The sequence below is a fragment of the Macaca fascicularis genome, chromosome 18 (assembly GCF_037993035.2).
Source record: "Macaca fascicularis isolate 582-1 chromosome 18, T2T-MFA8v1.1".
Classification (NCBI taxonomy): Eukaryota; Metazoa; Chordata; class Mammalia; order Primates; family Cercopithecidae; genus Macaca; species Macaca fascicularis.
This window is the reverse complement of record NC_088392.1, coordinates 74,332,276-74,357,149: the sequence shown is the minus strand read 5'-3', so window position 1 is coordinate 74,357,149 and position 24,874 is coordinate 74,332,276. Positions and strand designations below refer to the sequence as shown.

Here is a 24,874-nt window from a genome sequence, read left to right as displayed (position 1 = left end):
TTTTTCATTCACCAGTTTCTTTCTCTTTTTTAATTTAATTTTTTAAATGTGCACAACGTGCAGATTTGTTACATAGGTATACATGTCTCATGTTGGTTTGCTGCACCCGTCAACTCATCATTTATGTTAGGTATTTCTCCTGATACTATCCCTCCCCTAGCTCCCCACCCACCAACAGGCCTCAGTGTGTGATGTTCTCTGCCCTGTGTCCAAGTGATCTCATTGTTCAATTCCCACCTATGAGTGAAAACATGTGGTGTTTGGTTTTCTGTCCTTGTGATAGTTTGCTGAGAATGATAGTTTCCAGCCTTATCCATGTGCCTGCAAAGGACATGAACTCATCTTTTTTTATGGCTGCATAGTATTCCACAGTATATATGTGCCACATTTTCTTAATCCAGCCTATCATTGATGGACATTTGGTTCCAAGTCTTTGCTATTGTGAATATTGCCACAATAAACATATGTGTGCATGTGTCTTTATAGTAGCATGATTTATAATCCTTTGAGTATATACCCAGTAATGGGATAGCTGGGTCAAATGGTATTTCTAGTTCTAGATCCTTGAGGAATCGCCACACTGTCTTCCACAATGGTTGAACTAATTTATACTCACACCAAGGGTGTAAAAGTGTTCCTATTTCTCCGCATCCTTTCCAGCATCTGTTGTTTCCTGACTTTTTAATGATCACCGTTCTAACTGGTGTGAGATGGTATCTCATTGTGGTTTTGATTTGTATTTCTCTGATGACAAGTGATGATGAGCATTTTTTCACATGTCTGTTGGCTGCATAAATATCTTCTTTTGAGAAGTGTCTGTTCATATTCTTTGCCCACTTTTTGATGGGGTTGTTTGCTTTTTTCTCATAAATTTGTTTAAGTTATTTGTAGATTATGGATATTAGCCCTTTGTCAGGTGGGGAGATTGCAAAAATTTTCTCCCATTCTGTAGGTTGCCTGTTCACTCTGACAGTAGTTTCTTTTGCTCTGCAGAAGCTCTTTAGTTTAATTAGACCCCATTTGTCTATTTTGACTTTCGTTGCCATTGCTTTTGGTGTTTTAATCATGAAGTATTTGTCCATGCCTATGTCCTGAATGGTATTGCCTAGGTTTTCTTCTAGGGTTTTTATGGTTTTAGGTCTGACATTTAGGTCTTTAATCCACCCTGAATTAATTTTTGTATAAGGTGTAAGGAGGGGATCCATTTTCAGCTTCCTACATATGGCTAGCCAGTTTTCCCAGCGCCATTTATTAAATAGGGAATCCTTTCCCCATTTCGTGTTTTTGTCAGGCTTGTCAAAGATCAGATGGTTGTAGATGTGTGGTATTATTTCTGAGGCCTCTGTTCTGTTCTATTGGTCTATATATCTGTTTTGGTACCAGTACCATGCTGTTTTGATTACTGTAGCCTTGTTGCACAGTTTGAAGTCAGGTAACATGATGCCTCCAGCTTTGTTCTTTTGGCTTAGGATTGTCTTGGTAATGCAGGCTCTTTTTTGGTTCCATATGAACTTTAAAGTTGTTTTTTCCAATTCTGTGAGGAAAGTCAGTGGCAGCTTGATGGGAATAGTATTGAATCTAAAAATTACCTTGGGCAGTATGGCAATTTTCACAATATTGATTCTTCCTATCCATGAACATGGAATGTTCTTCCATTTGTTTGTGTCCTCCTTTATTTCGTTAAGCAGTGGTTTGTAGTTCTCCTTGAAGAGGTCCTTCACATCCCTTGTAAGTTGGATTTCTAGGTATTTTATTCTCTTTGAAGCAATTGTGAATGGGAGTTCACTCATGATTTCGCTCTCTGTTTGTCTGTTATTGGTGTGCAGGAATGCTTGTGATTTTTGCACATTGATTTTCTATCCTGAGATATTGTTGAAGTTGCTTATCAGCTTAAGGAGACTTTGGGCTGAGACGATGCAGTTTTCTAAATATACAATCTTGTCATCTGCTAACAGGGACAATTTGACTTCCTCTTTTCCTAATTGAATACCCTTTATTTATTTCTCTTGCCTGATAGCCCTGGCCAGAACTTCCAACACTATGTTGAAGAAGAGTGGTGATAGAGGGCATCCTTGTCTTGTGCCGGTTTTCAAAGGGAATGCTTCCAGTTTTTGCCCATTCAGTATGATATTGGCTGTGGGTTTGCCATAAATAGCTCTTATTATTTTGAGATATGTTCCATCAATACGTAGTTTATTGAGAGTTTTTAGCATGAAGGGCTGTTGAATTTTGTCAAAGACCTTTTCTGCATCTATTGAGATAATCATGTGTTTTTTTCGTTGGTTCTGTTTATGTGATGGATTACAGTTTATTGATTTCCGTATGTTGAACCAGCCTTGCATCCCAGGGATGAAGCCAGCTTGACTGTGGTGGATAAGCTTTTTGATGTGCTGTTGGATTCGGTTTGCCAGTTTCTTAATTGAATTACTAGCTTCAGGGAAGAACCCTTGGAGGAAGACCAGGAAAGCATGCATTTTCCATGGCGTAATAAGCAGGCACGGCCAAAGCCATCAACTGGTGTTGCACACAGATGATTTTCCCTTGGGTCAGAGGTCTCTTCAGTATAATCCCTTCATGGTTTGCCAGAAAAATATTACTGGAAAGAGTTCCTGATCCAGACCCCAAGAGAGGGTTCTTGGATCTCACACAAGAAAGAATTTGACGCTGAGCATGGTGGCTCACACCTGTAATCCCAGCACTTTGGAAGGCCAAGGCAGGCGGATCACAAGGTCAGGAGTTCGAGAACAGCCTGGCCAAGAGAACAGCCTGGCCAATATGGTAAAAGCCCATCTCTACTAAGCCGTGGTGGTGGGTGCCTATAATCCCTGCTACTCGGGAGGCTGAGGCGGGAGAATTCCTTGAACCCAGGATGCGGAGGTTGCAGTGAGCCAAGATCGCACCATTGTACTCCAACGTGGGTGACAGACCATGACTCCTACTCAAAAAAGAAAAAAAGAAAGAAAGAATTCGAGGCAAATTAGTACAGTAAAGTGAAAGCAAGTTTATTAAGAAAGTAAAGAAATAAAGAATGGCTACTCCATAAGGAAGAACAGCCTGCATTGTTTTCTAAAATGATTATACAAATGTACACTCCTACTACAAACTGATGGAAGTTCCTTTTGCTCCATATTCTCACCAATACTTGTTATTTGGGTTTTAATTATCTTTGCCAGTCTGAAGGTTGAGAAATAAAATAATATTGTGATAAGAATTCTAATTTCTCAGATTAATAATAAAGTTGAGTGTCTTGTTATTTGCCTGTAATCTTTTGTATATCTTTTTCTGTGAAATGCATTTTCATGTTCTTGGTCCATCCTTTTAGGTAGGAGTTAAGCATTCTGGATAAAATTTTCTCATTATATGTGTGGCAAATTTCTTTTTAGAGTCTGTAATTGGTATTTTCACTCCCTTTTTGATATCTTTTTATGACTATGAGTTTCTAGTATCAAAATAGTCAAGTTTTTCTTCACAGTTTTTATCTTGTATAAGGAATTCTTCCCTATTTCAAGACATAAAAAGCCATTAAAATGTTTTTCCATATTATCTTCTCAAAATTACATAGTTTTGATTTATACATGTTACTCTTAATCTATGTGGAAATTGTTTCGTGTTTGGTGAAAGTAGGAATCCAATTTTTTCTTTTGTCAATGTAGATAACCAGTTTACTTAACACTATTTTTAAAAAATTTTAAATTTTGTGAGTAGTAATAATACCTAGGAGGTATTAATATTTATGAGGTACATGAGCTATTTTGATGAGGGCATACAGTGCATAATAATCACCTTATGGAAAATGAAGGGTATCCATTCCCTCAGGCACTTATCCTTTGTGTTACAAACAATCCAGTTGTACTCTTTTAGTTATTTAAAAATGTACAATTAAATTATTTTGACTATAGTCACCCTGTTGTGCTATCAAACACTAGGTCTTAATGTTTTTCTCTAACTATTTTTTGTACCATTAACCATCCTCACCTCACCCTGGTCTCCTACTACCCTTCCCAACCTCTGGTAACCATCCTTCTACTTTCCATCTCCATGAGTTCAATTATTTTAATTTTAATTTTTAGATCCCACAAATAAGTGAGAACATTCAATGTTTATCTTTCTGTTCCTGGCTTATTTCACTTAACAATAATGACCTCCAGTTTCATTCATGTTGTTGCAAAGGACAGGGCCTCATTCTTTTTTATGGCCAAATAGTACTCCATTGTGTATATGTACCACATTTTCTTTACCCATTCATCTGATGAGGCACACTTAGGTTGCTTCCAAATCTTGGCTGCTGTGAACAGAGTTGTAACAAACATGAGAGAGCAGATACCTCTTTGATACATTGATTTCCTTTCTTTTGGGTATATATCCAGCAGAAGGATTGCTGGATCACACTGTAGCTCTATGTTTAGTTTTTTGAAGAACCTCCAAACTGTTCTCCATAGTGTTGATACTAATTTACATTTTCACCAACAGTGTACAAAAGGGTTCCCTTTTCTCCACATCTTGCCAGCATTTGTTATTGCCTGTCTTTTGGATATAAGCCATTTTAACCAGGGTGAGATGATATCTCATTGTTGTTTTGATTTTACATTTCTCTGATGATCCGTTAGAGCACTTTTTGAGCACTTTTTCATATGCCTGTTTGCCATTTGTTTGTATTATTTTGAGAAATGTGTATTCAAAGCTTTTGCCCATTTTAAAATTGGATTATTAGATTCTTTTCCTATGGAGTTGCTTGAGCCCCTTACATATTCTGGTTATTAATCCCTTGTCAAATGAGTAGTTTGCAAATATTTTACCTCATTCTGTGGGTTGTCTCTTCACTTTGCTGATTGTTTCCTTTGCTGTGCAGAAGCTTTAAACTTGATATGATCTCTATTCATGTATTGAATAGCTCCAGAATGGAAATTATAACAAACAGTCTCTCAGACCACAGTGCAATCAAATTAGAACTCAGGAATAAGAAACTCACTCAAAACTGCACAATGACATGGAAACTGAACAACCTGCTCCTGAATGACTACTGGGTGAATAATGAAATGAAGGCAGAAATACAGATGTTCTTTGAAACCAATGAGAACAAAGACACAACATACCAGAATCTCTGGGACACATTTAAAGCAGTGTGTAGAGGGAAATTTATAGCACTAAATGCCCACAAGAGGAAGCAGGAAAGATCTAAGATCAACACCCTAACATCAAAATTAAAAGAATTAGAGAAACAACAGCAAACAAATTGAAAAGCTAGCAGAAGTCAAGAGGTAACTAGGAGCAGAGAAGAACTGAAGGAGATAGAGACACGAAAAACCATTCAAAAAATCAGTGAATCCAGGAGCTGTTGTTTTGAAAAGATCAATAAAATAGATAGACCACTAGTCAGACTAATGAAGAAGAAAAGAGAGAAGAATCAAATAGACTCAATAAAAATGATTAAGGTGGATATCACCACTGATCCCACAGAAATACAAACTACCATCAGAGAATACTATAAATACCTCTATGCAAATAAACTAGAAAATCTAGAAGAAATGGATAAATTCCTGGACGCATACACCCTCCCAAGACTAAACCAGGAAGAAGTCGAATCCCTGAACAGACCAATAACAAGTTCTGAAATTGACACAATAATTAATAGCCTACAAACTGAAAAAACTCCAGGACCAGACAGATTCATAGCTGAATTCTACAGAGGTACAAAGAGGAGCTGGTACCATTCCTTCTGAAACTATTTCAATATGCCATTATTAAGAATGATGCTTGCTATAGGGTTTCTCCTTTTTTAAAAATGTCCTCTGTCAGATTATGGAACATTTGCAGAACTTCTCATCATGAAAAGGGAGTTTTCACTGACTGCTTTGTCTCCATCTATTGGAACAGTGACATGACTTTCTTCCTTTAAACTGTTAATTCAATTATTCCAGTGAATTGTTTTCGTAATGTTAAACCAATCCTTTCATTCCTGAGACAAACACTCCTAGGTGATAATATAATATAGTATCTTTTGCTGATATTTTATTTAGTTTTTTTTTTTTGGTTTTATGTGTTTCCCCACTTTCTTGTTTGGTTTTGGTATTAAAACTACACTGGCCGTGATTCTCTGGAATAGTTTGTGTAAGCTTGAAATTAATTGTTCCTTGAATTTTCCTGTAAAGTCCAATGGGCCTGAAGAGGTTTTTTTTTTTTTTTTTTTTTTTTTTGTGGTTCTCTTGATGGATCCAATTTTGTTAATATTTATAAAAATAGGCAGATTTTCTATTCCTTCTAAAATCAGTGTAAAAAGTTGTATTTTCAAAATTATGCCATTATGTCTAAATTTTCAAATTTATGGGCTTAAAATTGGCTATAGTACATTCTTACCTATTACATTTCTGATGTATCGATAGTTAAGTACTTTTTTATCCTAATATTTCTTATTTTTTCTTTCTTCTTAACCTTTTCAAAGTCTTGTCGGTTTTTTTATCTTTTCCAAACAACCAACTTTTGTCCTTTATTCTCTCATTTGTGTTTATTTTCTCTTGCATTAATTGTGACTTTTTTCTATGTGATTACCTTTCTTCATTTAACTTCCTTTGGACTTAATTTGCTGGGTTTTTTTCTAGTTTCTTATGTAGGATGATTAATGCCTGATGACCTTTTTGATCCTTTTTCTTTTAAATGAAAGTATTAACAATTATTAAATTTCCCTACAGGTACCATAGCCTTTCACAAGTTTGACATAGTATTTTGCTTCTCCTTTGATCCATGAGTTATTTGGTAGTTTTGAAATTTCCAAATATATGGAATTTATTTCTAGTTTTGTTTTAGCTCATTATTAGCTTAATTGCATTTTGCCCAGAGAATGTTTCTGTGGTGTTTGTTTCTGTTGAGGCTAGCTTTATGTCCTCACAGGTGATCAAGTCTTGAAAATGTCCCCACCTACTTGGAAGAATGTGCATTCATTAGCTGTTGTGTGCAATGCTCCATGTATCTAAACTTGCAAATTGTGCTGTTAAATCTTCTATATCATTATTCATGTTTTCTCTGCTTGAACCATTAATTTCTGAGAGAGGTGTGCTCAAATATTCAACTATGTATTTGTTTTCCCCTCTTGCAGTTCTATTTTCTGAAAATTAAATTATGCTTTTAGATGAAATTTTAGACCTCCATATCTTCCTAATGAATTGAAACTTCTATCATTCTGAACTGAAACTCTACCACTTGTAATGCTTTTTTCCTTTTTAAAAAACTTTTTCATCACATATTAACTAGTTGTGCCTAGTCTTCTCTGGGATACTTGATTAATATTTTCTTTTTGGTTAATAATTTCCATTCTGCATTAGTCTTTGGGTTCTTATGATTTGGGTATAACTAGCATATAGCTGGATTTAAAAATATTCATTTAGGTGCATTTTTAAGAATTTCTTTCAGCAAAGCTTCTGGCTAGAAACCCAGAAAATCACCAGTTTCTATTTATCTTATTTTGAATTCATTCTTAGAAAATACTGTCTGAGTATAGACTTCCAGATTGTCAGTTCTCACCACCCCAGAGCTACTATTCCACTGTCTTTTGGCTTCCATTGCTGTCCTTGAGAAGTCAGACATTAATCTCAATGCCAGTTCCTCCTTGGTCTTAGTCCATCTTTTCTCTCTGGCCTCTAGAATCTTCTCTATTTGGCATTCTGAAGTTTCATTATATGTCTTTATTTTTTAAAAAAACCCATTATCTATTCTGCTGTTCACTGGGTTTCTTGGATCTGATATTTTCTCCCCAGCTTTTGTCTCTGTTTGATTTTATCACTCTCTGAAACCTCAGTTAACTGTGTTAAATTTCACTCCGCTCTCCTTGTGTCAACCTTTATTTTGTCTTTTTCATCTCTATCTCTGTACTACATTCTGGATAGATTGATCTGTCTCAGTCATTCACTGATTTTCTCAGTAGTGTAATTTGTTTAATGTGTCCAAGTTGTCAATTTTTAATTATTATAACTTTCGGTTCTAGAAGTTTGTTTAGTTCTCTTTCAAATCTGCATGGGCCTTCTTAATAGACTGTTTTCTGTTCATTTTTCAATCTTCTCTTTTATTTCCTTCAATATATTGAAGTTCTCGTGTAATCTGGATAATCTCTTTCTGTTGTCTGTTGATTCTGTCCTCCTCATTTGCACATGTTCCTTTTGACTGAAAGCTGCTCACTTTCTTAGAACTGGGTTGCCAGGAATTCTCTGAGGTGTGAGTTGAGGTTCAGTTCTTCTAGAGAACATTTGTTTGCTTCTGTCTGCTGCTTTAGGATTCTGCTAACACCATTCTGTTCTAAATTATCAGTTTGAAGTCTTTTTTGAACACTTTGCTAATATAACCTTAGACCAAAAGCCTATACGAGGACAAATTTATGAACATGAATCCTCAGGGAAGATTTCCTCCCTTTACCCAGCACCAAGGGTAAGACAGCTTGTTTCACTGTGGGCTTCTCACTAACCTTGATGCAAAGGATGTTGCTCTGTGAGATCACAAATTTATGCAGACTGCTTCTATTAAATTTCTCCACCTTGAGTAGGCCCTGGGATCTTATGCTTAACTCCTGTGCGGTGGCCAAAGGGTGGGGGTGATGTGCTGCCTAAGTTCTCCAGGTCCAGCGGAAACCCTGAGGGTGAAATCTGGCTTTGGTGTCTCCATGTCTTTCTGGATTCCTGCTCTCACTTCACTTTGGGGATCTATGCATTTATTAATCTTATACCATCTCATATTCCATATTTTGTGCATTTAAATAATTTATTTTTGTCTTATCCAAACTTCTACTAATTTGCATTGAAAGGGTCGTCTCAGGTATCAAATCATTTATAAATACAAAAATTAGCTGGGCGTGGCGGCGGGCACCTGCAGTCCCAGCTACTTGGGAGGCTGAGGCAAGAGAATCGTTTGAACTTGGGAGGCGGAGGTTGCAGTGAGTTGAGATCGTGCCACTGCACTCCAGCGTGGGAAACAGAGCAAGACTTTGTCTCAAAAATAAAAATAAATAAATATCATTTATACAACCAGAAATAGAAATCCTAGACTTGTCTCAAGCTTCTTGCTTTGTGCCTTCTATCCGTCCTCCATTTTCCATGATTTTTGTTGGTTTTTAAAATTGTTTTGTTTTTATTTTTCTCTTTCTCCTTGTACTGATTTGTGATTCACTGTTTCTGTGTTTTTAGTATTTACCCTCAAAATGTTACCTGCATCTCTACTTTAACCTTGCTTCTGAACAATAACAGGCTTAGAAGATTAAATCCAATTTCACATCTTTCAACTTATGTGGTATTAAAAAAAATCAGTATCTTAGCTCATTATTTAATTTCACAATTTAAATATTTTAATTTTCTATACAAATTTTTTTCGGGCCAGGCGCAGTGGCTCACATCTGTAATCCCAGCACTTTGGGAGGCCAAGGTGGGAGGACCGCTTGAGATAAGGAGTTTGAGACAAGCTTGTCCAACATGGTGAAATTCTGTTTCTACTTAAAATACAGAAATGTGCCAGGTATGGTGGCTGGTGCCTGTAATCCCAGCTACTTGGGAGACTGAGGTAAGAGAATCACTCGAACTCAGGAAGCACAGCAGGTATATAGTTATGAGTTGCCAGTTGTTTTTTTCTTAGCACTTTGAAGGTGTTATTTTCCAGTCTTTTAGCTTCTGTTATTTCTGCTGTAACCCCCATAATTTTGTTTTTCTCCTCTATCCATGCCCCTATGTTCTGCACTTTTTCTTCTCAAATACTGATGACATTTATGTTTCAGCCTTCTCATTGTGTCCTCCACATAATCTTTTGTCTTCAAATCCTTATCTCCAGGCTGCATTCTGGGTAACTTGGATTTATCTTGATGTTTATTATTTTTTCCCTTCTTTCAGGAGGTGCAGGGCTTCCTTTTAAATTGAACTAAAGTATGATATTAATTCTCTCTTCATCTGTGCATAATACGCTGTCTAGAACATTTCAAGAATTACACTTTGTATTTCATCTGCATTTTTGATAGTCCTTAGTTCCTGCTTACTTTTAAAAATTCTATATTTGATTGTGATAGTTCTTTCCTATTTCAAATCTGATCATGCCAGTCATCTGAAGTCTTTGTTCAGGAGGTAAAATATACTGATGAATTGCTTTTGCAAACTCTCACTCTGCTGGTTTGTTTCCTTGGGTGTGTGATGATTGTGTGTTTGACTATGTTTGACCACACAATCCATGAGAGTTCTGAGTTCCTGGGTTGCTTTCCTCCACCGATAATGTGCCTACAAGGAACTCCTAACATTTCAACTTTATCCACTTTCGGAGGTGGGTCCCAGGTCCAAACCTACTCCTGGTGTGGGCATCTGACCCCAGGAAAAACCCAGCTTCTTGCTATGCTCAAGTGCAATCGCAACCCACTGTTATGTTCTCTTGTTTGCAGTCATTTTTGCTTGTTTTGGCCTTGAAAACTCTCTGCATTTACTTATGAGGTCAGCAGTGCTTGAAAAATCGTGCTTTTTATAATCTATTCAGAATCTATCAGTACTTTAGCTAATCAACTCTTCATAATGTCTAGTCTGCCAGATCGTTAGATGTCAGAAGTCTAATAAATGACAGTTATTATTGATTCAGAAAATATAGCTTTTATACCACGGGGCCACGTGGGATCCAGTGTTGGAGTGTTGAGAAATTAATAAACAGTTATTCAAAGAGGTTGACAAATATAATTGATTGCTGCCGAGTTACACAGATTTTTGAATCAGCATTTTAGAAATTGGAATTAGGTCTTCATAATGTAAATTTGTTTTGACACAGCTGCCATTTCAGATTCAAATGACAGAATTTGGTCTCGAGGAAGCAGCATACACTGTTCAGTTTTTCAACAAGGCAGTACTGATGCCGCTCATAACACGGTTTCCTGCGGCAACTCTTTCTGCCAGTTCACATCAAAATATGCATCGAGCATGATGGAAAAGTGACCTTTTCGCTCCCCAAGTTCATTTTCTTATTGTCTCCTTGTCTTGTCTTGCTGGCTGGCAAAACTACATCTAGATCTTAAGTTTAAACCCCAAAGGGGAGCAAACCATTAAGAATCAAAGGGGTGCTTATCTGAGAATCTTAATCCCGCCAACATCAGAAATTTTCAAGACAGAAAAGAAAAGAATGTGCCTTTTCAGTGGGAATGAAGATGGTTTTGTAGTGTCTCCTGTGTGCTAGAATAACTAATCCAGTTGATGTCTTCATAATAAGATGCACCCTTCTATTTTCACTCATCTCAGATATGAATTATTAAAGACTGTCTTATTGTTCCTCTGTAAGTCCTGCATATAATGTAGAACTCATCTTGAAAAAAAGGTAAAACTGGAAGTAACAAAAAAAAATAATAATGCATCTGGAGCTTATGACTCCTGCCCATCGTTAAATCACTTCTTGTACTTTTGTACCAAAACATTTTCCCCATTTTTATTTCCATCTTGTGCAGAAGGTAATCACCCTTCAGAGACACCTGCAGGGAGAGGCTACGAAGATGTCTGATAATTTTTAATGTGTTTGTCTGTACATTTTCTTTCCAACATTCTACTAAGTCAAGCACATCTGCTGTGAAGCATCAGTGGGGGATTACTTCATTAAATATTAAATACTGTTTTCTGCCTTTACAAATGTTTGTCCTACACAAAATCCTCAAATGGTAGAGGCATACAGGAGGGTCACAAAAATCTTTATGAACCTCAAACTGCCCCTTGCAATAGGCCACCCACTGAGATGCTGTTAGTTTCTTACAAGAAGTTAACCACCTGCTGCTTTTCCCAGTTGAACAACTGTTATGATAATATCTCTGCATAATCATTTTAATGATAACTTGAGAAAATATATTTGTTGACTAGAAACAATCTTTAGGATGTGTAAAACTCATTTGTACCACAGCCTATCATTCAAAATGAAGAAAAAAAAGTAGACATAAGCCTTATATTGCTTTTCCCAAAATCTGTTTCTTTGCCTTTACATATATAATCAGAAATATAGATTTCAATCTATTTTATATTCACTTTGAAATCTTCCCATTCTATAATTTTAAGCCCTATGAAAATCTGAGACTATTAGTTTTCCTTGTAGTGCCATCTGCTGGTCTACGTATTCTGACTGGGTTCTAGTTTGTTCACTAGAGAAAACAGGGTTTTCATACAATGAAAAATCTTCACGCAGAAATCTTGCTAAAAGATTTTTATTTCACATGAACCTAATTTCGTTATATTTGAATTTGGAGATCTTTTTTACTTAACTCCCAAAGTTATAATTATCATGACTTAAAGTCATTTTTATGTATATCCATATCTATATTATTTTATACTATATGTTATTGTATTGAGGCTGACAAGTTGACTTTTCTATTTCCCTTGAAGTTACAAAAGTTTGGAAAGTTAACATTAATGTTTAATTACTTAGGTTCAAAGAAGGAAATTTTAAGGTTACAGAAAAAATTGATAGCTTAAACATTTTATATGATTTCAGTCAACTCTTTCCAAACTCAGAAAAAAAACATTTATACTTACTTTATACACTATTAAAAAGGTGGGTTTTGTACTGGCGAGTCTCGGATACTTTCTGCATTATCATATCTAGTTACGGGCAATTTTTGTTCTGATTTTCTGTAGTCTATGACACACACCTTCCAAAATCCCAGATGTTCATTTATTGTATTGTTTCAAATAGATGTCTACCCACAATTTGCAATCCATATGGCTTTCCAATAAAGGGTATTTCTCCAGCTCTGTGCTTGCATCCAACTCTCGAGGGTGCCCAGTGGTTTGCTTGCTATGCCTCTGGCATGCTCACCATCTCAGTGGTTAGCCGAACACTGGAAAACATCCTCTCTTTCCTCCGCTCGCTGATGAGATATAATTTATGTTGATTCAACTCTTCACAAATTGCCATCTGTCAGCTTTGTTTTTTCTAATCCCTCATCTCCTTCCTCCATTATAATTGGTCGAACTGGCAGAAGCTCAGGTATTGGCTTGGAGCAAGGGCTCTCTGTCAACAGAGAAGATCTCATTTGAAACCCACACTTCACTCATAAATTGCCTTCTTTTCAATCTTAGCTGTGGCAATATTTTCATTTGGTTTCTGATTATCCTCTGATTCACAGGAAATAAAACAGCAGCACCCACTGACATCTCTGGCTTCTGAGACTGGATTGAGAAGCAATTTGGCATCCATATCTTCCAAATAATCTGTCTTCCTTGGTATTCTCTGGTTCCAGGAGCTAGACATACGGAATATTCACAGTGAGAATACCCAGATTCCTGCTTCTTTGTGTGCCTGGGGCACAGATCAATTTTACTGAAGATTTTTGTCCGAAAGGGACTAACTTCTTGTTCTTTATATAGATCTTTAAAAAATCTTTCTATAGCCCTGAAATATAGGAAAAGTCATTTAATGCTAATTAGAAAGTAGACAAGCACCATTTAATTAATAAGAATATTAAAACATGATGAACATCTTCATGTCAACAGACTAAAATTAAGCATAAGTAAATCTTAATGTTTTCAAAAGTGCTTTCCTTAAGCCGAAATTTCTCAACCTTGACACTGTTGACATTTTGGGCCAGACAGTTATTTGTGGTGTGGGTCATCCTAGGCACCACGGGATGTTTAGCAACAACCCTGGCTTCTATCTACTGGATCCTGGTAGTACCCCTGTCCCCCAAGTTGTGGCAACCAAGAATATCTCCAGACATTGCCATATATCCCTTGGTAGATAAAGTTACCCCTCCAACTGAGAAACAAAATCACTATATATGAACATTAATGAAAGAAAAATACTAAAATATGGGCGATTATCTAGAAGTTCAGGTAGTTTTATTTAGCTTTCAAATGACCACACTGTAAGAACAATGTCAAAGGAATTAAAACATGACACAAAACTATAGAATTTCAAAGTAGAGAGGAATAGAAAATATTTCCTCCAGAAATGAAGAGCCAGGATGTAGCTGATGACCACAGACTCTGGACATCCTCCCAGCACAACCTGAGGCCTGAACACAGGACTCATTAGTCAAATATTCTAACAGAGATGTTTCCAATGACATTATTTTTTATTTTATAAGAAATCAAAAACCTGTGAAAACTTGTGATGGATTGCTGTTAGTGGCAAACCGCTTTTAAAACCACTGATCTGATGTATACAGTCTGAATGATAAAAGAAGGAAAAGTCTCTAATGGGTTGCGTTAATGTCATGGTTCTTGGCCACAAGCCTTCTGAACACACCCTCATTGAGGACCTGTCTATACTTGAGTTTTATGCATTTCCTGGAAGCAGAGTCCCTGTGCTCAAAGTATGCATCAGATTACCTGGCAGCTTGTTACAGTGTTCAACCTGACCCCCATTAAGCATGCGAGTCATAAATTTGTAGTTCTGAGGAAGCTTTTCCAATGGGAATGTTAATACACACCATGGCATTCTATTATAGCCACTTTCCTTACTTCATGCAGTTGGATGTACCACAAGCTAAATCACGCCCTTGAAATATGAAAACTCATGCAATACAAATTTTATATAACATGGTTAGTTCTGAAATAGAAGTGTTAAGTCCAACCCAAATCCTTACGTTATAAAGGAATTACATTTTAAACAATCATTCATACTGTATCATATCTAGTACTTATACTAGTGCCTGACTTTGTAGCTTAGGGCTAATGGAATCAATCATGCCTGTTATGATTGGTGGAGACAATATATTAGAGCAGTTAAAACCATGGGTGACCAGACTTTGCTTACCTGTTTCTGCATCTATAAAATGGAGGATAATAATAGTTCCTGCGCCTCCTAGGTTTGTTATGAGGGTTAAATGAGATACTAGATATGAAACATATAGTTTTTTTATCTGGCATGTAGTAGTAAGGGCTCAATAGTTCTTAGCCACTAGTATTTTATTTAATTACATAATAAATATTGTTATAGGGCCACCAGGTGACTGTGATAGTCTCTTTTACTCCAAATACTTCAATAGGTAACCTATTGAAGTCGAAATAGGGAAATTAACACCTAAGAAAAGTGGTTAGCCTTCTTAGAAGTAACCCAAGACATTTTGAGTGCTTGATAGAAGAGACTGGCAAACTCTTAGGTAAAGTCACTGAAATTTTATAGAGAAATGTAGGACCAATATATTATATCCTAGCAAAGACCAACAGAACATTGAAAGTCATCTTGGAATACTTAAAACAATTTAAGAAGGAGAAGGAGGTGAAACAGCAAGGATTTCAGTTTCTTTCCAACAGTGACCAGGGTCTTAACAAGCAGCTGTACCAGTTCTGATCCCTGTGGTGGGTAGAGGGTGGAATCTGCCACACTGGACTATCGCAGCTGAATTGCTGAGTTGCTAAGAAATGCTGCTGCTCTGATTCCTGCTTGCCAAAACCACCTTCTGAGAAACACGTGACTTCCCATGTAGACTTCCCACCGGGACAATACGTCCTGGCATACACATGTTGATGTTGTGGTCTACCTGGAAGTTATAGGGCTCACTGTAAATGACACCTCTGCATGCTTTGGGGGTTTGGTGAGTCTGTGACAGTTCAGAAAATGCCTCAAGAATGAGAAGCAGCATAGGACATGCAAAGCTAAGAACTCGGTCTCTGAAGATTGATCTGACCCATGGCGTTTGTACGGATCAATGTACTTTAAGTGATCTCTACCTCAGTGATCTCAATATCTCTTCAAGGCCTAAATACTTTGCTCTTTGCCACTCACTCAATGTGGGAACTGACTCTGTTAGTCTTACTGGTAATTATAATTATTGACAGAGTGAGGATTCTGGGCTTCTGAACATGGTCATCCCTCTCCCTTAAACAGTGAGACACTGAGTAGCAATTTAATTATGAAACATGTATACATATGTCTATAAAATTCACTGCCTTACAGAATTATGAGAAAATTGTCTTCTATCTTTGGAGGGTGAAAGGCCCTAGGAGAAGTGTCTAAAAATATATGAAAGATATTTCTAAAGTGAAATTTTACTGCACTGAATACCTATAAAAAGAAAGTCAATTGTTAAGTGTTAGATAAATTTTTTAAAAAGCTTAGCACAAAAGAGGTAGCAGATGGCATACAAATATTTTGGATGTCTTGATACTTAGAAAGGTAATATGAAGTAGAAATGTAAGAATTATTAGCTATTAGTCCAGGAGAACTGTTCAAATACCACTACATGGTGTACCATCATTAGGAACTTCCATAGAGGTTTGAGATTTGGGCTGGCAATCTTTCTTGTCACATAACTGCCATTACTTTCCAGAAGCTTATGCCCTACAGTGTAGTTTGTCATTCTATTACATGTCTGTTGGGTCACAGTAGTGAAGAAGAAAAGAAAAGAAGGAAGGAAGAAAGGTCACTATTAGGGGAAAAAACCAACACAAACTTATATGTTCACTGGTGGCCTAAAACAGGGTCAAAATGACCTACTCTACAGGTTAAAGAGCATTTGTCTCAAGACTATGAGGTGAAAGGAGTGTGTGTGTGTGTATGTGTGTGTTTGTGTTGGGATGGGGGACTGTGACTTCATGTTCTTCCGAAGGTTGCTTGGTACCTTAATTTTTTATAAAATATGCCAAGGTTGTAGACTAGGACCTCTTAGCCAAGGGGATTTTCATTCTGGCTGTGGAAGAACACTTCTCAGAAGCATTAGTGCTTGAAGACTTCTACCAAATTAAGCTGTATAAATTGTGATTTTTGTTTTTATAAGCTAACAGAGAGCTAACGATTCAAAGAAGCTTAAATTAGTTGAATTTCAGAAAGTGATGAGTCCTTGACAGGAGATGAGAGACCCATGACTTCTTTCTTACCTGTGGAGTGGCAGGAAGGGGAGGTGCCCTCTGTAAAGGGGAGTCAGGAGAAGCCAGCTATACCAGTCTGCTCGGGCTGGCATGACAAGCACCACAGGCTGAGTGGAAGTCCCAGATCAAGGTGTTGCAGAGTTGGTTTCATCCTGATGTCTCTGTCTTTGTATAGTAGATGGCTGTCTTCCTCCAAGCCTCCACAAGTTCTTCCCTCTGTTTGTGTCTGTGCCTTAATGCCCTGTTCTTAGAGGGACGCCAGTCTTATTGGATATGGTCCTGTCTACCATTATTACTTCTTTAAAGATCTTATCTTTAAATACAGTTAATCTCTGAGATGCTGGGATTAGGGATTCAACATATTAATTTTGTGAGGACACAGTTCATCCCAACACCACCAGCCCAACTCTTAACGAGCTTTTAATAGCCAGAAGTGGGCTGCTTCACACAGTCAGAATTCCATAGGTCCAGGCACAAAGCAACTTTCCCCACCTGCAACTCTTTCCCCCAGATCTTTACTGAATGTTTAGGGGGAGGGCATCCATTTCCTGTTTCTTCAGTGATAAATGACCACAAACATATTGGCTCAGAACAAGATAAATTTATCATCTAACAGTCTTCATGTCAGAAGTCTGACAGTCTCACTGGGCTAAAATCAAGGTGTCCAGAGGGCTGCCCCATGAAGGCTTGAAGTGTATCCCCCAGGGGCAAGGCAGTTGCCCTCCAAAAGAGACGGGAGGGCAGGAAGCCAAGGGGCCTCCACAGAATGGATGGCAGTACTGCGCAGGGCTGGAGAGCATAAATTCCCCAAGATTCTAGAGCAACTGGAAGCTGGGATGGAAAGTGAAGAAAAGTCTCCCAACTAACCAGAAAGCTGGCCGGTTCAGCTGTCAAGCAAAAGAGCTCTCCAGGATCTCACCAGTGCTTGTATCCCTGCAGAAGAACAAGGTCTGATTCTGACCTAAAACACTGGAAACTGGTGGTAAACGGACTGAAACTCAAGTTTCCACAAAGCTCACACCCAGCATGACTGCAGATGAGACAGAATCAGTCTGGAGTCAGTGTTGTTTACTTCCGTCTCTACCATTCTTTCATACAAAATGTTCAAGTAAAAGCCAATATTACAAGACACACAAAGAGGAATGAAAATGTGACCTGTGGTCAAAACCAGGAATGAGTCAATAGCAGCAGACCCAGAAGGCCTAGATATTGGAATGACCAGATAGGAACTTTACAGTGATTCCAATGAAGGTGCCAAAGGATAAAGACACCAGGGACTGCACACAACCACTAAGCTCTAGTTAAAAGATTTGTTTCTTACACGGTTTTTGGTTGGCTATTCTGAAACTAATTTGTATCTGTATTAGGGTTAAACATATAAAAAATATTATCAATAATGAGAGTCAGGCTTCTCACTATCCAAGAAAAAGTTATGAATTAGGAAAGGAGGAAGGCAAGAATGAAACATGAGGTGTTGGATTGCAATAGAAGAAATTAGTATGAATTCATGAGCATTTTTTTTAAAAAAGTATGTTCAGTAGAGAGATGTGGAAACTAATAGATGTGTGTACGCAAGGGTTGGTATACATACATATATTTCCAAACTCCATCCACAGAGAGGGACTGGAGGCAGTGATTCCACATTAGCAGTGAGCACACCCAGTGCCCAGATCTTGGTTTCTAAATCCCGTTCTCCATAAAAGGAACCACAGCTCCTTGAAAAAAAGTCTGATTCTAAGGCAGGGTTAGGGAAAATATAAGATAAAACAGGAGCATCTTATGGTACCAAAAGGTAAGGAAGTATTCAAAAGATGATGGGACTATATCAAGAGGCACAGACACCAACATGAAAAAAGCTCCCAGTGGCCAAAGGTGGAACCATTTAAGCAATAAAATAATAATAATAATTGATCCAAATGTATAGAGTACAATAAATATTTATGAGCCCATACTGATATAAATAAATAATTGAATAAATGGGAGAAGAGCTCTTTCTTACAGAATTCTAATTAATAAATGTAGAAGAAATAAGGGAAATCAAATATTACTGATATAACACTGCAGTAAAGTTGTTGTAGGAAAGATTCACCAATGGATGCTAAAATTAGTGGACAAAAGTTTAAAAAGAAACAGTGTGTTTGCACAGTCTCAATGTACCTTGCCAAGGAATGTTTGAAAACTTTAGAGTGAAGAAATCCAGAACCCAACACCATTACCATCACTAGTAATAAGACATATCAACATTACATAACCCTGCTGTAATACATTGAGAGAGGTACTCCACTTCTGCAGAGTTCACTGAAAATGCATTACTTCAGTCTAATCATGAGAAAACATCAGACAAAGCCAAATTGAGGGACAATCTGCAAAAACCAGAATTCTTTATCAGTGTCAAGGTCATGAAAGACAAGGAAAGACAGAAGGACTGTCACAGATCGGGGAGACTATGGCAATAAGACAACTAAATGCAGCGAGGCATGGTGGATCATGCCTATAATTCCAGCACTTTGAGAGTCCGAGGAGGGCAGATTACTTGAGACCAGGAGTTTGAGACCAGCCTGGCCAACATGGTGAAATTCCATCTCTACATGTGGTGCATGTCTGTGGTGCCAGCTACTTAGGAGGCTGAGGCATGAGAATCGCTTGAACCTGGGAGGCAGAGGTTGCACTGAGCCGAGATCATGCCATAGCACTCCAGCCTGGGCAACAGAGTGTGACCTTGTCTCAGGAAAAAAAAAAAAAAAGAAAAAGAAGACAACTAAATGCAAGGTGGGGCCCTATATTGAATCCTTAAACAGAAAAAGGATATAACTAGAAAAATCTAGTGATATCTAAATAAAGTCTATAGTTTCATTAGTAGTAACACGCCAGCATTAATGTCTTAGTTCTGATAATTGTACTATAGTTATACCAAATTAAAGGTATTCAGGTTCTCTGCTGTTCTTGTAAATTTAGTGTAAGTCTAAGATTTCAAAATAAAATGAAAAAGAAAAAAAGGCGCCAAAGAATCTAGTGGAAAAGGTTGACAATATCTTTGTAGAGACAATTTCCACAAAGACATAGAAACTGTTAAAAAATAACCACATAGAAATGCCAGAACTAAAAAATACCAATTGCTGGGTCTTACACATCAGAAATCCTGATGTAATTGGTCTGAGGCTGAGTACAGGCAGTTGGAGCAAAGTGTGTGTGTAATTTCCCAAGTAATTCTAATTATAGCCAAGGTTGGGAACTATTGGGCTAGCCTAATCAAGTGAGCATTAAAATATAAAGAAACTATATAGGGTGTTGTGGGTCCCTAAGACTACCCTAATATTTGGAGTTTCCCTAGAAGAACTCATGGGGATCATTTAGTTTGAATCACGGCTAAGATTCCTTCCAGCAACATAGTAAGGATATACAGCCAGACTGTAAGAGAAAAAGCCATGGTGGAGTCCTGAGAAACCAGTATGCAGGCTTCCTTATGCTTTCTCCCTCCTGCGAGGGGCCACCCAGGAGCATGCTTCTTTCTCCAGCAACAAGCATCTGCTGATTCTGCCCAGGGAGGCCCATTAGATAAGCCAAGGTTCTCGTTAGAAAAGCCCAAGGTTTTTACGGGGAACTGGTCACGTAAGCACCCTCTGCCTAACATATACCCAGTTCAGACTCCCAGAAGGAAAGCAGGTGTTCAGTGTAAAACCACATTGTGTATAGGCACAGGGAGTCACTCTTCTTAGTTAGGAAAAGTTGAAATCATTGTAAGGAACTGTGTACCAGTCAAATTCTCCGACGCCAGGCAAGGGACAACCCCAGTCCCCATGGTAACTCCGTGGGGTGGATATTTTCTTACTTAACAGCTGATGGAATTTGAAGCTTAGAGATTTTTCTTTTACCCCAAGAGATAATTTACCCCAACATCACAGCCAGAATATAATTATCCAAACCCACAGTTCAGTTTTGATACTTTCTGTTCTGAATCCTTGTTTTTTTTCATTGAAGTTAGAGATAGATAATAGTTTTCCCTCTCTTTACCATAGAGCATTTTTGAGCAAAAGAGATGATGTCTTCACAAATACCTAGAAAGATATTATGCAAATCCTACTTCTTCCATTGTTATCATCAATGTAGGTAATTTTAACAAAAAGAAGGGCCTCGGGTATATCAATAAATATGACATTTGAACAATCAGCTTTAGGGGTTTCCTGAATCTCTTTTCTACATAACAGCAGTATATGAAAGTATAAAATTTCTAAACTATTGTTAGTTTGCTTTTTATTTTACATATAAGTATCTGGGAATTTGCTTTTCATACATTTGTTTCCTCTCATTCCTGGACCATGTGAAATTTTTTGTAAGCAGTTACACGATTCAAAGCTGCTGACAATTAACCAACTTGTACAAAACATGTGCTTCTACAACTTCTCTGGTAGTTCTATTTCAATAACCATTAAACTCGATTTTACTACCAAGATTCCTACATGTATGTCAGCACCTGGAAACCAAAAGGTGAAAGAAAAGGCCTATTCTATTCTCTACTGGAACACATCCTCCCTTTGTACCATACCCTAGAGGGCACCCATGGTCTCTCCCTGGATCCGGGAGCAGGACTTGGCTGGCTGATCCAGAGAGGAGGCTGCTGTAAAAACTTCAAAGAGGAGCCATCCCTGTGGTCCTGTTCTTGTGGTAGAATCATCTCTCATGGGACAAGCCATGGCTGCTGCAAAATTGAGGTTGATGGAAGCAAAGATGCTGATTTAGAATTTCCACTAAATGATAGCCTTAATAAAGAATCTAAGTTTCTAGAATAGGAGTCGGCAAACTTACTGCAAAGGGCCAGATAGTAAATATATTAGATTTTGCAGGCCATATGGTGTCTGTCTCCATGACTCAGCTCTGCTGTTGCAAGTAGCCTTAAACAATACGCAAACACACGGGCATGGCTGTGTTTTAATAAAACTTTATTCACAAAAACAGGCAGCCAGTTGGATTTGATTTACAGGTTCCAAATTGCCAGCACCTGTTCATTAGCAGACTTTGCTATCTGTGTGCTTTCCTCTAATTTAAGATATCCAGGGAATTGTTAACTTCTTTATCTGTAATGTACCTAATTATTCCTTCCTAGAGCATAAGCACAGTCTCCATATACAAATATGGGAAGTGGCATGAGATTGGTTTACATACTTAATTTTCTTTATAATGGACATCAGTACTCATCATTCTTAAATACAGAAATGTGGATAGAGCCTGTGTGTATTAATCAACAGCACAAGAACCACTGTATCTGTCACACTTCCACATCCTACATGGAGAACAGCTGGCATCTGAATGCTTTTGCAAAATGCATTCAGGTACAATGAGGAAGAACGATCTCCAGATCCCTATATACTATACTACATCTGGAAAAAAAAAAAAAAAACTAGATTGTAGAATCACCAGAAATCATATTGGCCCACCATGCAGAAATTCTTGGAAGACCAAATTTTACAAATACAAGTAAAATCTAAGTAAGGCATTCTGGTTCACAGTAGCTTTTTTCTTAAATGCAGTCTGAATTTCAAAATGTAGCTTAGCTTATTCAGTGATTGATTTGCACAAAATATGAGTGCCATAAAACACGATTTGAATTTTAACTATAGATGTCTTGGGTATTCTCCCTTTGCATTAAAACCACGGCCGGTTGTATCATATAGTAATTACAACCAGTAGATGGCATCTAACAGCTAGAATAATATTTTGGAACTATTTTTAACATCAGACTTGCTGATTTATGAGGGTTCACCCTCTGATGTTATTTATATTGGATCATTTTAATTTTTAGCCTTAATCATCACAGTTGAATTTTTAAAATTCCATCCAATAAATTCATATAAAGGGTTACAAAAAGAAGAAAAGCCCCCTCAATTTCAATTGGATAGTTCTATTGCACTTCCACATAATAAGCAGATTAATGTTCTGAATTTAAAAAATTGATATCACTTGAAGACATTAAACGCTGAACACAGGCATTTCAAATATAGTTGGCTCTGTATGATTGAATAAAGCTGAGTTGCTAATTGCTGGACCAGGACCAAAAAATATATAATGAGTGTAACACCAAACACCATCCAACTTGAACAAATTCAATGAGTCAATTGAGTTTAAAAGTTTCACAAATAATTAAATTACTGAATAGGATAGACCAGAAGGAGAAAACCAAATGATTTAATTCGGTTCCTTAGAGCTCAATTTGCTTTTTAGCTGACTGTATTTAGCTATCTGCAATTGCAACAAACTAATACCATTAAAAACCCATCTATTTTCTTATGCAACCTCAACAAAACATCAGTGGGTTTCACCACTTATAGATAATAGACTTTTTAAAAGGAGGTAAAATCTGCCAATTTCAACTCTTTCTTTTCCCTGCAATGCTCATCCAAGCCAGCATTTTAGATTATGAATAATCTGAGGTCAAGAATAAAAAGAATGCTTCTTTATGTTGCCTAGGTGGTGATCTACATATTTTGGTGTCTCAGTTAGATGGACAACATAAATAAAATAGCATTCTTGGAAATATGAAGGACAGAGGTCTGTAGGGGGAAAAGAATAATCTAATCAGAGACTTGTTTCTTACTTTAATCACGAGCCATAAAAACAGCCAAATCCCATGTCATGCTGCGGTAAAGGTTACATCAGCACTTCATACAATATTTATAGTGTAAAAGAAGCCCTGCAGTCCGACTCCAATATGACATTAATCTTCCTTCTCTCTTCATCCCTCATTCCATCCTCCCGCCTCACTCCCACCCCTTCCCTCAGCTAAATGTGCCAGTTGGTGCCGCTCATATAGTGGAGATAACTGATAGGAGAGCACTGATATAACAAGAAATCTAGACCACAAAACGAACAGAGAAATAGATCCAATCCTAGGGAAGTTGCATTATACCTTTTAAGGAAGGGGGGTCAACCATTTAAGTTTGCCCTAGTTCAAGGGGATTCCTGGATGTAGGACTTCCAGTGCTAGCGCCAACAATGTCTTAGATAAACCAGAAAAAGTTTGTGACCAACGTTTAAGAGGCTTATGGTTTCAGAATGTGAAGGCATCATTCAAAATTATTTATTACACTTTAGTCATATAAGAAATCACCAAAACCAAGACATGGTCCTGGGCTGTACTATTTAAAGCCTGCTGCTACTGAGACAAAGGTCAGGGTTTAATTTCCACAAGAGCCAGACAGCTTTTCTATGATCCCAGACTTCTTCATTACACCCAACCATCTAGGCTCATGGATTTAGGGAGGGTAAGACAGGGCTTTAGAGAGCTAACAATTCAAGGAACTAAATAGCTACATTGGGAGCAGCATCTAAAATCAGAGCTTACTGGCAGTCTTTTCCTATGGTATTGCCTATTCTGTAATACTCATTGAAAACTTATTTATACTCAAAAGAATACATCAGAGCAGCTGAAAAGCCATGCAGCCATGAGGATTCAATCAACCTAATTACCGTTCTTCTCCATGAAGCTGCTCTGGATAACTTGAGGACCATCAGGTGGGATTAGAAAGCTTTGCTGCCTGGAAGTCTATGCTCATTTTTTGAAAAGCCGTCTCCCTGACTTCTGGTAAACAAGTGATGAAGAAAGCTACTGCAATGGCATGCAGGCTATATCATCACCTTTACTGCAACAAGCTAGGGAATGGCAATATATGATCTAGCAATTGAATAGCCGAAGTTATTAAAAGGCCCTCTTGGTAATTGCACGCTGAAAACTCAAAACCAGCCTTGTTCCATTTAGTACAAACCATGTCACAGAAAATGACTTTGTTATAACAGAATCCCTTCTGATGACGTCTGCTCACATTAGGCCAGGTAGAGAAAGAAGAGGGAAGATCTCCCCCTTTTGCCTGTACTCCACTCTGGTTATTCCATTTCCCCATTCATGTCTTACAAGCCCCCTCACCTTTCATCCACATTCGTCTTCCCTGAGATCAGCACCAGCTCAGAGACCTCTGCTCACTAGAGTCTTGTTGCTTTTTAGCAACCCTTCTTCTGAGGGGACCTGGAGCATCTCGGTATTCTTCGGAAACTGGATTTGTGGAAAAGCGTGGCCAGCCCTGCCCTGTATGTGTGCGGTGTGC

At 37.7% G+C, this 24,874-nt stretch overlaps 1 long non-coding RNA gene across 1 annotated transcript; it reads right to left on the bottom strand.

The window, feature by feature from the left end:
- LOC123570016 (uncharacterized) lies at positions 1 to 24,874 on the bottom strand. The gene is made up of 3 exons (XR_006693929.3): positions 24,697 to 24,874; positions 12,504 to 13,362; positions 1 to 2,935 (listed from the first exon to the last, which is right to left on the bottom strand). It is a non-coding gene; the product is annotated as an uncharacterized lncRNA (long non-coding RNA).